This window comes from Condylura cristata, unplaced genomic scaffold (assembly GCF_000260355.1).
Source record: "Condylura cristata isolate star-nosed mole 26May11 unplaced genomic scaffold, ConCri1.0 scaffold00022, whole genome shotgun sequence".
In the NCBI taxonomy this organism is placed as follows: domain Eukaryota; kingdom Metazoa; phylum Chordata; class Mammalia; order Eulipotyphla; family Talpidae; genus Condylura; species Condylura cristata.
Genome location: NW_004567123.1, coordinates 30,629,403 through 30,640,250, shown reverse-complemented (window position 1 = coordinate 30,640,250; position 10,848 = coordinate 30,629,403).

Sequence of the window (10,848 nt, the reverse complement as noted above, 5' to 3'; positions counted from 1 at the left end):
GTGGGGAGCAGAACAGGCAGATCGACGAAGTACACTGCTGAGGGGAGCAGCGGGCGGGTCAGGAGAGGTCTGCCATGCCATGTGGTCACTTCCGGGGCAGGCGGGGATCGAACTCATGCGGAAGTGGTTTCAGCTTCTTAGTGCTGTGCTTTAACCCGCTGCGCCACCAGGGAGGGCCTCACACACTTTTTTTTTAATAGATAAGCATGATCAACATTAATTCCTTGGAGCATCAACATAGTTTCAACTTTTCTTTCATGGTCTACTTCACTGGATTAACAGTTCCATGAGGACCAAGACTGTTTTTGCTCAACTTCTTATTCCTGGCATAGTGATGGTGTTCAATGACTAGTTCTTATCAAGACAGTTTCCCACAGTGACTGAGCTCACAGCTTCTAGAATCATCAGCTCTCTAGGTTCAAATCCTGACTCTACCTCATACTAGCTGTGAGTGGCAGCTGGCCTTCTCTGTGCATCAGTATTTCACAGATAAAATGGCAGTAGAATAACACCTATGTCTTAGAGCTGTTAGATTACATTTTAAAACGTGTATTTTACATTGTTTTAAGAATTTGCCTTTTGGGCCTTCCCCAGTGTTGCAACAGGTTAAAGCTCAGCATTGCAAAGCTAGCTGCAGCCGCTTCAGCGCAAGTTCTGTCCCCATCCCTAGCGAGGGAGCTGACCCAAAGGCGAAGCAGACCTCTCCTATCTCCCACTCTTCCCCTTATCGGTGTATTTCAGTCAGTCTGCCTGATCTGCTCCCCACTCTGTCTCTGGTGAATCCTCTCACCGCCCATGCACCTCTGGCTTGTACCCTAGTTCTATATGCATAATAAATAAATCTCATTAAAAAAATAACATGCCTTTTGCCATATACATAACTTATTCAATAAACATGTGTTATTAACTTAATAAGTAAATTCACTTTGCAGTCGGTGCCTCTTTAAGACACCCCAGTAGGGGGCGCGTGTGAGAGACCAGGACTGGAAGGACAAGGGACTTAATCCGGTTCGCTTTCCCACACAAGGTCACTCCAGCAGCTCCTCTCTCTGGGAGCTCTTCAGTTTACAGTTTTTGTTTCTTTGTTTTTTTTAATTGTGGACGATATTTTATTTAGCATTTCTGTTTGCAATTGAAACGCTGAAAATTCAAAATTAACATCCTTGCCCGTGAGTTTATTACAAACACCAAAAAAAAAAAGTGTCAACCTTGTGACCCACATTCTTCCACTATGTGTATCCAGCGTCATCCAGTTTCAAACGAATTCTCTTGCCCACAAATCACATTGGAAAAAGCCGAGGGCACCAGGACGGCCGTCAGAGCCAACTTTTTCCAGCCGACTTAGGCAGAATTCTCTGGTAGAGAAGATGTCGGGCTTCCCTGTGTGCTTTCTGTCCGGTTTCCTCACGGGCTGAATTTGGGTTTTGGAAAGCCTCTGTGGAGGAACAGGAATGAAGAATAGTAGCTTTCCGACTACCACCTACCTCAATTCCTTGGCTGCCGTTAAGTGTCGCTCCTCATCGGGCGTTTGAGCTGCAGTACCTCTCCCACCCTAGGGAAGCCTGAGAGGCCACACTTGAACCGCCATTTTGCGCCCTGAACACAATGGTGGCTATGGACGTGGCTCTCTCGGTGGTGAGCGGAAGGTCCTTATGGGATGCTCATCAACCCGGGGCCAGGGAAGAGGCTGCCTATTCTCTTTGTCACCCACAGAACTGCCGTGACTGTGCCACCGCCTCACTGCATCCCCTATACCGAGAGGCCTGTCCTCCACGTATCTTGGGTTCCAGACACAGAGACTTCCTATGGGCCGAGACATTACCTCAACCTGTGGTACCCCTTTGCAGACCTGAGCTTCTTCTATTAGTAGCCTCTTCCTTTTGTTCCCCCTGGCTCTTGGGGCTGCTTCCTGCATTTCTAACTCCAAAATACGCAGTATTCTTTCACTTCTTAAGTTGTCAAAGCTAGGTGTGGTGGTTTTAAGTTAATGTCCACAAGTTCTTTGATTTCCTCCCTTGAAGAAATAAAGCTTAATTCCCCTTTTGAGTACAGGCTGTACTTAGTGATTTGCTTCTAACAGGTACGGTGACAGGGCCCTCCGTGGTGGCGGAAGGGGGTTAGGATGCAGCACTGCAAGCTAGTGCAGAATATAGTGACAATGGAGTTCATAAAAAAACAGTAACTTCACCATGCTCTCTTTCTTGAGTCACAGCATCTGAGAAAAGTTAGCCGCTATGTGCTAAGAACAGCCCAGCAGCCCATGGGGAGCTTCATGTATGAAGAATTGAGACCTGCCAACAAGCAGCAAGAAACTAAGGCCTTTGCTATATGAGGGAGCAATCTTGAAAGAGGATCTTCTAGTCCCAGTCAAACCTCCAGATAAGACTGTAGCACCTGCTGGCAAATTACCCCAACTTCATGAGAGACCCAGAGCCAGAACCCCGGTGGCAATACCACTTCTGAATTACTCACTCACAGAAACTTCAAGGTAATAGGTGCTCATTTGAAGCCAGTAAGCTTGTGGGGTAAGTTGCTATATAGCTATTTACCCATGTGTTGCTTAACAACATTCCAGTCAATGACAGTTGTCCCAACAGGCTGTATCATACTGGTTTGTGTAATCATATTCTGTGGCAGTCACAAAAATTAAATTGGCAGTGATGCATTTTCAAAACATCCCCATTGTTAAGTGACACATGATTGTATGTGGCTAATTCACCCGGTTAACAGTTCTTATTTTTAACTCAGCTCAAATGACTTCTTCTATTTGTTTTAGGTGTCCAACATAATGATATGATATTTATATATAGTGAGAAATGACCATAATAAATCTGCTTAACATTCTTCACCACACATAGTTATATTTTTTCTTGTAATGAGAACTTTTAAGATTTACCCTCCAGGCAACTTTCAAATATACATTGTAGGATTATTAACTATAGTCACCATGCTGTACATTATATCCCCATAATTTATTTATCGTATAACTGAAAGTGTGTACCTTCTCAACTCTTTCACCCATTTCGTCCACCCTCATCATCCTGTCTTTAGCAATCACCAATCTGTTCTTTGTATCTATTCAGGTATTTTTTTTTTGTGCAAGTAGGGACAGGACCTTCTTTTAGATTCCATATATAAGTGAGATTATAATAGTATTTGCCTTTGTCCTGTTTATTTCACTTAGCATAATGCCTTCAAGTGTCATCTATATTGTCACAAATGAAAAACTTCTTTTTATGACTAATTTTCCATTGTATATATAGGAACATTATGTGTACATATGTACTATTATATATATACACTATACTGTGTGTATATACATATATACATATGTATATGTATGTGTGTATATAGATATACACACACACATATATATACATACACATACACACACACACACACACACATATATATATAAAATGTGGTTTCCATGTCTTCACTATCGCAAACAAAGCTATAATCAACATGGGGGGTACAGATATATTTTCTAGCTAGTGTTTTAATTTTTTTGTTTAAAGATTTATTTATTTGTTCATACAGAACTGGGGTACAGGCCAGAGGCTCAGGGGCGGCGAGAGGCTTCACCAGAGGCAGAGTGGGGAACAGAACAGGCAGATCGACGAAGTACACTGCTGAGGGGAGCAGCGGGTGGGTCAGGAGAGGTCTGCCACACCATGTGGTCACCTCCGGGGCAGGCCGGAATCGAACTCATGAAGAGGCGGCTTTTTAGATTCTCAGTGCTGTGCTTTAATCCACTGCACCACCAGGGAGGGCCTAGTGTTTTAATTTTTTGAGGAACCCCCACAGTTCCTCAAAAACTAGCACTCCCATTTAAAGCAATTTACATTCCCATCAACAATTAACAGGGTTTCCTTTTCTCCATATCTTCACCAACATTCATTGTTGTTTTTTTTTAATTTTTAAAATATATTTTTGTGTAGAAGAACAGTCGGCCACCAGAAGTGCGTGGGGGTGGGTAGTGGTGAGAGCATTCACCAGAGACAGAATGGGGAGCAGAACAGGTGGATCTACTGAAATATATACTGCTTAGGGGAGCAACTGGGAGATAGGAGAGGTCTGCTATACCATGTGGGTCACCAAACTCAAGCTGTAAAGGTGATAGTGCTGAGACTTAACCAGTCGGCCACCAGGGAGGCCCCTGTTATTTACCTTTTTGATAACATCTTTCAATGTGAAGTAGTATCTCAGTGTGATTTTTTCAACCTTTGGTTCTATTATCATCACATGACTCCCACCTGTACCTTCCAAAATGGCTGCCGAAGCTCCAGCTATAAGGTCTCACTCTGGAGCATGCAGGGAAGAGCAGCCAAAGAAGAGCACATAGCCCCCTCTAACTCATTCTCCTTGGAAGTCATACGAAGTCTGTCCCATTGGCTAGAATATAATCTCTAGATATACCTACTTGCAAAGAGGCTGGGCAATATTTTATTCTGAGCAGCTGTATGCCCAACTAAAAAACTAAGTATTTTAACTTTCCTACTACTAAAAAAGAAGGGAATGATGACTATTAAGGGCAACAGAAAATCTCTATCACAGTAAAGAGGTACATACTTATACACAAGATTGTAGAGGTCTTTTAGTTGCTTTTTTAAAATCTGGCCTTATAATCAGGAGTAAAAGCCCTCCCTGGTGGCGCAATGGGGTAGGACACAGCACTGCAAGCTGGCCTCAGAGCCTCAGTGAACCTTGGCCCTGGAGGTGATCCACATAGCGCAGCAGACCTCTCCTGACCCACCTGCTGCTCCCCTCAGCAGTGTGCTTCGTTGATCTGCCTATTCTGCCCCCCCACTCTGTCTCTGGTGAATCCTCTCACTGCCCCTGCACCTCTGACCTGCACCCCAGCTCTATATACATACATAAATAACTCTTAAAATAAAAATAAAACCAAGTTTCCCCCTGCAACTGAATTCAAAACAGAGTTTCTACCTTATTTTATTCTGAGTCAAGGTGGGTGGTGTTCATTAAGTAATATTGAGCAGTATTCTGCTGAGCAGTGATAACCAACTCTAGCTCAGCTTACTAACATGTTCTTAACTCCACAGATATTTTTTGAGCTCACAGTTTGTTCAGGCCTCTTCTAGACAATGGAGACACTGCCATCACACATCTCCCACTCCCCTCCCCAGGACATCCTCGTGGATTTCAAGTGAAACCTTCCTGTGGTGCTATTACACCCCACAATTGTATAGGTGAAGAAACGAAGGCACAGAAAGATAAAGGAAGGTATTCAAAGTCACAGCTTAGTAAGGTGCACGAGTACAGACAGATCATACCTGAGATAAAAGGGAGGAAGCCGACTGGTGAGAGGGACTGGGGCATGTGATCAGCGAAGCCCACTCTGAACACATGCCCATGTTTCAAAGCTGAGAATGGAAGGTGCAGAAAGAGGCACCAAGTGAAGATTTCTAGAAAGAACGAATAAGAAGTGCAAAGGCGCTAACATGAGAGCCAGCGTGGATCGAGTAAGTGTCAGTCACTGTAGCTGAGCCAGGAAGTTGAGCAGGGTGGATCAGCCAGCAGGAGTCTGTGTTTCTGAGGCTCCTCTAGAGCAAAAAACAACAACAAAAAAAATATTTCATTTTTAGGAGGACTACAAGGGATGGGGGAAAATAATTATAGTAAAGTAAAAATCAAAATCAGCAGACAACTATAACCCAGAGACAATCTGTAGAGAAGAAGAAGGGACTAGGGTCCAAACAGGGGTGGGAAGAACATAAGGGACTAGGGTGATGACACACGGGAGAATTGGTGGTGGGAATTCCACGGGGCTGCAACCGAGGTGAAACAGCATACATTGCACAAAAATGAAGAATGATGTAAAAAAAATACATATAAAGGCCCTCCGTGGTGGCGCAGTAGGTTAAAACACAGCACTCAGAAGCTAAAGCCACTACCACATGAGTTCGATCCCCGCCCCGGAGGTGACCACATGGCGCGGCAGACCTCTCCTGACTGCCCGCTGCTCCCCTCAGCAGTGTGCTTCGTTGATCTGCCTGTTCTGCTCCCCACTCTGTCCCTGGTGAATTCTCTCACCCTCCGCATCTCTGGCCTGTACCCCAGTTTTGTATGAATGAAATAAATAAATCTTAAAAAAAAAACATAGTCACATAAAAACTTGTACATGAATGTTTATAGCTCCATTATTCATTTATTTTAAATTAAATTTCAAATTTCAAATCTTAAATTACTTCAGTACTTAAAAGTACTGAAACAATCCAACACTCAATGAAACAATAAATAAAATGTAACACACACTGTGTAATACCAGCAGGTAATAAAAAGAACCAAAGTATTAACACATGTGATGACATAGATGAATGGACATAGAAAACATTATAAGTGAAAGTACAGTCACATGTTTTATGATTCTATTTGTATCAAATGTATTGAGACACAAAGTAGATTCATGATTGTCAGTGGCTGAGAAGAAACAATGGAGAGTAACTTTAATGGGTATAGAGTGTGACTTTATTTGGGGGGTGATGAAAATGATCTGAAATTAGATAGTGGTGATTGTTGTACAGCTTAATGTATTAAAAGTTGCCCGATTCTAACTGTACAGTTTGAAAGGATGAATTGTGTATGTGAACTATATCTCAATTTAAAATAGAGATAGAATAAGTAAGAGATTATAATCCATTGAATATAGTATACAGTACAACCCATCAGATGTATGTGATCCAGGGGGGTATTCCTGGTGGCACATGGGGTTAAGTCTCAGCACTAAGGAGCTCTTGACAGCCACTGAAGCACCAGTTCTAATCCCGACCAAGGAGGTGACCCATATGGTACTGCAGACCTCTCCTGTCTCACCCACTGTTCCCCTTGGCAGTGTATTTCAGTCAGTCTTTCTGTTCTGCTCCCCACTCTGTCTCTGGTGAATCCTCTCACCACCACCCCAGTTCTGTGTACATAAATCTTTAAAAAATAATAATAACAAGTAAATCTTTTTTAAAAAAGAAATTCATAGATCAGGTTCCAATGAAGTTTTGTACTTTCCCAGTTAACTTACTTTAACATTAACCTATCCTTCACTTGACAGTCCTCCTCAATTCAATCTCATGGAATATAATTAATATCTACCATTGATTTGGCAGTAAATTCTACCATTATTGAGCACATGCATGACCATATGAATAAAGAGACCATTAATTTATTGTATCAGAGTTCTTTGCAAGTAACAAAACCCAGCTTTGGCTAACCCAAGCAGGAAAAGGAATTTACTGGAAGGATATGAGATAGGGGAGGCTATGTCGGAAATAGTTATTCCACTTAATAAATGTATGTTGATCTTGGGTAAATGACTTAACTACCGTGTGTCTCATTTCTGCACCCATTAAATAGAGGAAATTATAGTTCCTACCTCATAAGTTTGTTGTGAGGGTTAAATTAACACATACAAAGCATTTTAAAACAGTACCCAACACATAGTTAGTGCTCTATACATGTTATTTATCATCACTAACTGACTTGTCCAAAGAAGCCAATGACAGGCCAAAACTGAATTTGAACCCTAGTTCGTCTGAAACCCAAACCTAAGCTCCTTACCACACAGCCCTCTCACAGCATGGCCTGAGTCCTAATTCTCCCTCTCTTCTCCTAAGTGCCGATGAAAATCAGAGATGGTCACTCCCCCACCCCACCAGCAGTTACTTCCTTCTACTTTCTCCTAGGGTTTATAAACAAAAACTTGTCCAGCCTGCTTGTCCCTTTCAGAAGCACAGTTCCTGCCCACACCCTCCAAAAGCTTTTGCTTCACTAGTATACTGTTTGCTTTGGGTAATGTTATTCCTTTAAGTCTAGAGGACATTTAATGTAAGTAATGATCTTTGATCTAGGTATGCAATAGCTGTCGCTGTGATGTAATATGCTTGCTTCATGACTTGTCTGTCTGGTGTTGAAGTATTAACCTGCCTTTTTCAGTTTTGCTGGGAAATATTGAATCACACACCTGAGAGAGCATTTTCATGGAAGGTAATGTTATCTTTATTTTCTGTATTTTATAATGTATGGATATCTATTTTTTAAAAAGATTTATTTATGCATATAGAACTGGGGTACAGGCCAGAGGTGTAGGGAGGGTGAGAGGATTCACCAGAGACAGAGTGGGGAGCAGAACAGGCAGGTCAACGAAGCAATCTGCTGAGGGGAGTGGGGGGATGGTGTTCAGGTGGGGTCTGCTGTGCCATGCGGCCATCTTGCAGTGCTGAGCTTTAACCTATTGTGCTGCCCGGGAGCGTCTCTATTTTTTTTTAAAAGCAAATCCTTACTCTTTTTTTAAACGTTTATTTTATTTATTTGTGCACGCAAGGTGTAGGCCAGAGGTGTGTGGGTGAGAGGATTCACTAGAGACAGAGTGGAGAGCAGAACACTGAAACAAACCATGGAGGGGAGCAGTGGGGCAAGGGGAGAGGGCTGCTGCCCACGTGAGTCACCTCTGGGCTCACACTCAGGCCCAGTGGTGGGCCATAACTTGATAGTGCTGGGACTTTAACCCCTGTGCCACCAGGGAGGCCCCACAGTTTGAATACCTTAAAAAACTTGTTGGGAGGGAGAGGCTGCCCCTCCCAGAACTGCTCAATTCTTCCAGATAGCAAAGGAATGCTGGGAATACCTCTTTCATATGTATATTAACCAGTCTCTAGCCTCTAGCCCCAACCAACTCTCACACATCAACCCACTGTTTCTCCTGCCCTAAAACACCCCCAAAACAGGTACCAGCAACTAGAGGCCACTGTAGCCCAGATCCCACTGACTTTACTCAAATCAGTTGACCCTGAACTGTTCGGTCAGACCCCAAGAGGCTCTGGTCCAGGCCTTCCCCTGGCTCAGTCACTGACCAGCAGCCCAAGACCTTGTCTCCCCCATGGTCCTGTGTGCCACAACTGAACCACTCTTGGGATCAGTAAGAACAGTAAACTTCCTGAAAAGTGTCTTGATTTCGTTCCCCCCCAGAGCTGCATCAACTTTACCCCTACCATATCCAACACTTGCTCTTTTTTTTTCTTTTTTTAAAGAGATATTTATTTGTGCATACAGAGCTGGGGTACAGGCCAGAGGTGCAGGGGCAGTGAGAGGATGCACCAGAGACAGAGTGGGGAGCAGAACAGGCAGATGGATGAAGTACATGAGGAGGGGAGCAGCAGGTGAGCCAGGAGAGGTCTGCTGCGCCATGTGGGTCAGCTCCCTGGCTGGGGATCAAACTTGGGCTGAAGCAGTTGCGGCCAGCTTCGGAGTGCTGCACTTGAACCTGTTGCGCCAACAGGGAGGCCCCAACACTTGCACTCTTAGGAATGATACTGTGATGTGACATTTTGGGGGGGAAATATATTTGATTTACATTTATTATGAAAATACCATTACTCTATGCTAATTATAGGTACCTAAAATATACAGTAAAAATAGTTATAAGAACTGAAGGGAAATTTGAGGAAGAGAAAAGATAATATCTATAGTCTACAAAATCAACGAAACTATCACTTTCATTTTCTTTTTATTTTTAAAGATTTATTTATTTACACATGTAAGAACTGGAGTATAGGTCAGAAGTACAGGGGTATAAGGATTCACCAGAGAGACAGTGGGAGCAGAACAGGCAGATCTACAGAAATACACTGCTGAGGGGAGCAGCGGACAGACCAGGAGAGGTCTGCTACGCAATGTGGCCCACCTCCCTGGCCAAGAAGCAAAATCTCCCTGAAGTGGCTGCTGCTAGCTGCACAGTGCTGCGCTTTAACCCACTGTGCCACTCGGGAGGCCCTCCGGCATGTTTAAATGAAGATTAGAAGGGTCTAGTTAAGTAAAGTTTATATATCCAGAAGAGCGAATGAATCATAGGAAGGAGGAAGGAGAGAGGAGATAGGATTAACTTGAATAAATAAGACACTGAATACTCCAGAGTAGCAAGAAGGTCGGTATTTCCCTGGTGGTGCAAGGGGTTAACTCTCAGCACTATGAAGCTATCAGAAGCCACTGCAGCAGGAGTTCCATCCCCAGCCAGGGAGCTGACCACATGGCAAGCAGATCTCTCCTGTCTTGCCTGCTGCCCCCCTCAGTACTTCATCCATCTGCCAGTTCTGCTCCCCACTCTGTCTTTAATGAATCCACTCACCCCCTGCACCTTTGGCCTGCACCTCAATTCTTGTATGCATAAGTAAATAAAATAAATCTGAAAAAAAAAAAAAAAGATTGGCTCAAGTGTATGTGGATTTTTATTTTGGGAAGATATATGCATCTTCTAATAGAATGGTTAAAAAATGTATCATTTTTTTTTCTGGGCACATAATTACCCCCAAAATAAAGTTGGAGTTTTATCACCATTCAAAAATGGCAACATAACTGTAGTGAGGCAATGAATGGCCTTTCCCGCATTGTGTGACACACATACCACCAGATATTACAGCAGTGAGAGTTCATGTAGCATCAAAAATTAAAGGGAGCACACTTAAAACAGACAAACAACTCAGCTGAAGAATGGAAGAAAAACTTGATTATATATTTCTCCAAAGAAGACAAACAAATGGCCAAAAAGTATGTGAAATGATGCTCAACATCATTGGTCATTATGAAAATACAAATCAAAACCATGATTTTTGATGGTTCACATCCACTAGTATGGCTATACTGAAAAATGGAAAATAACCATTCTTGTCAAAGATGTGGAAAGATTAGGAACTTTTACATTGCCAGCAGAAACATAAAATGATCAGCTGCTCTGGGAAACAGCTTGGGAATTCCTCAAACAGTAATTAGAGAATTACCACATAACGGGCCTTCCCTGGTAGCACAGTGGGTTAAAGTGCAGCACCATGAAGCTAGCAGCAGCTA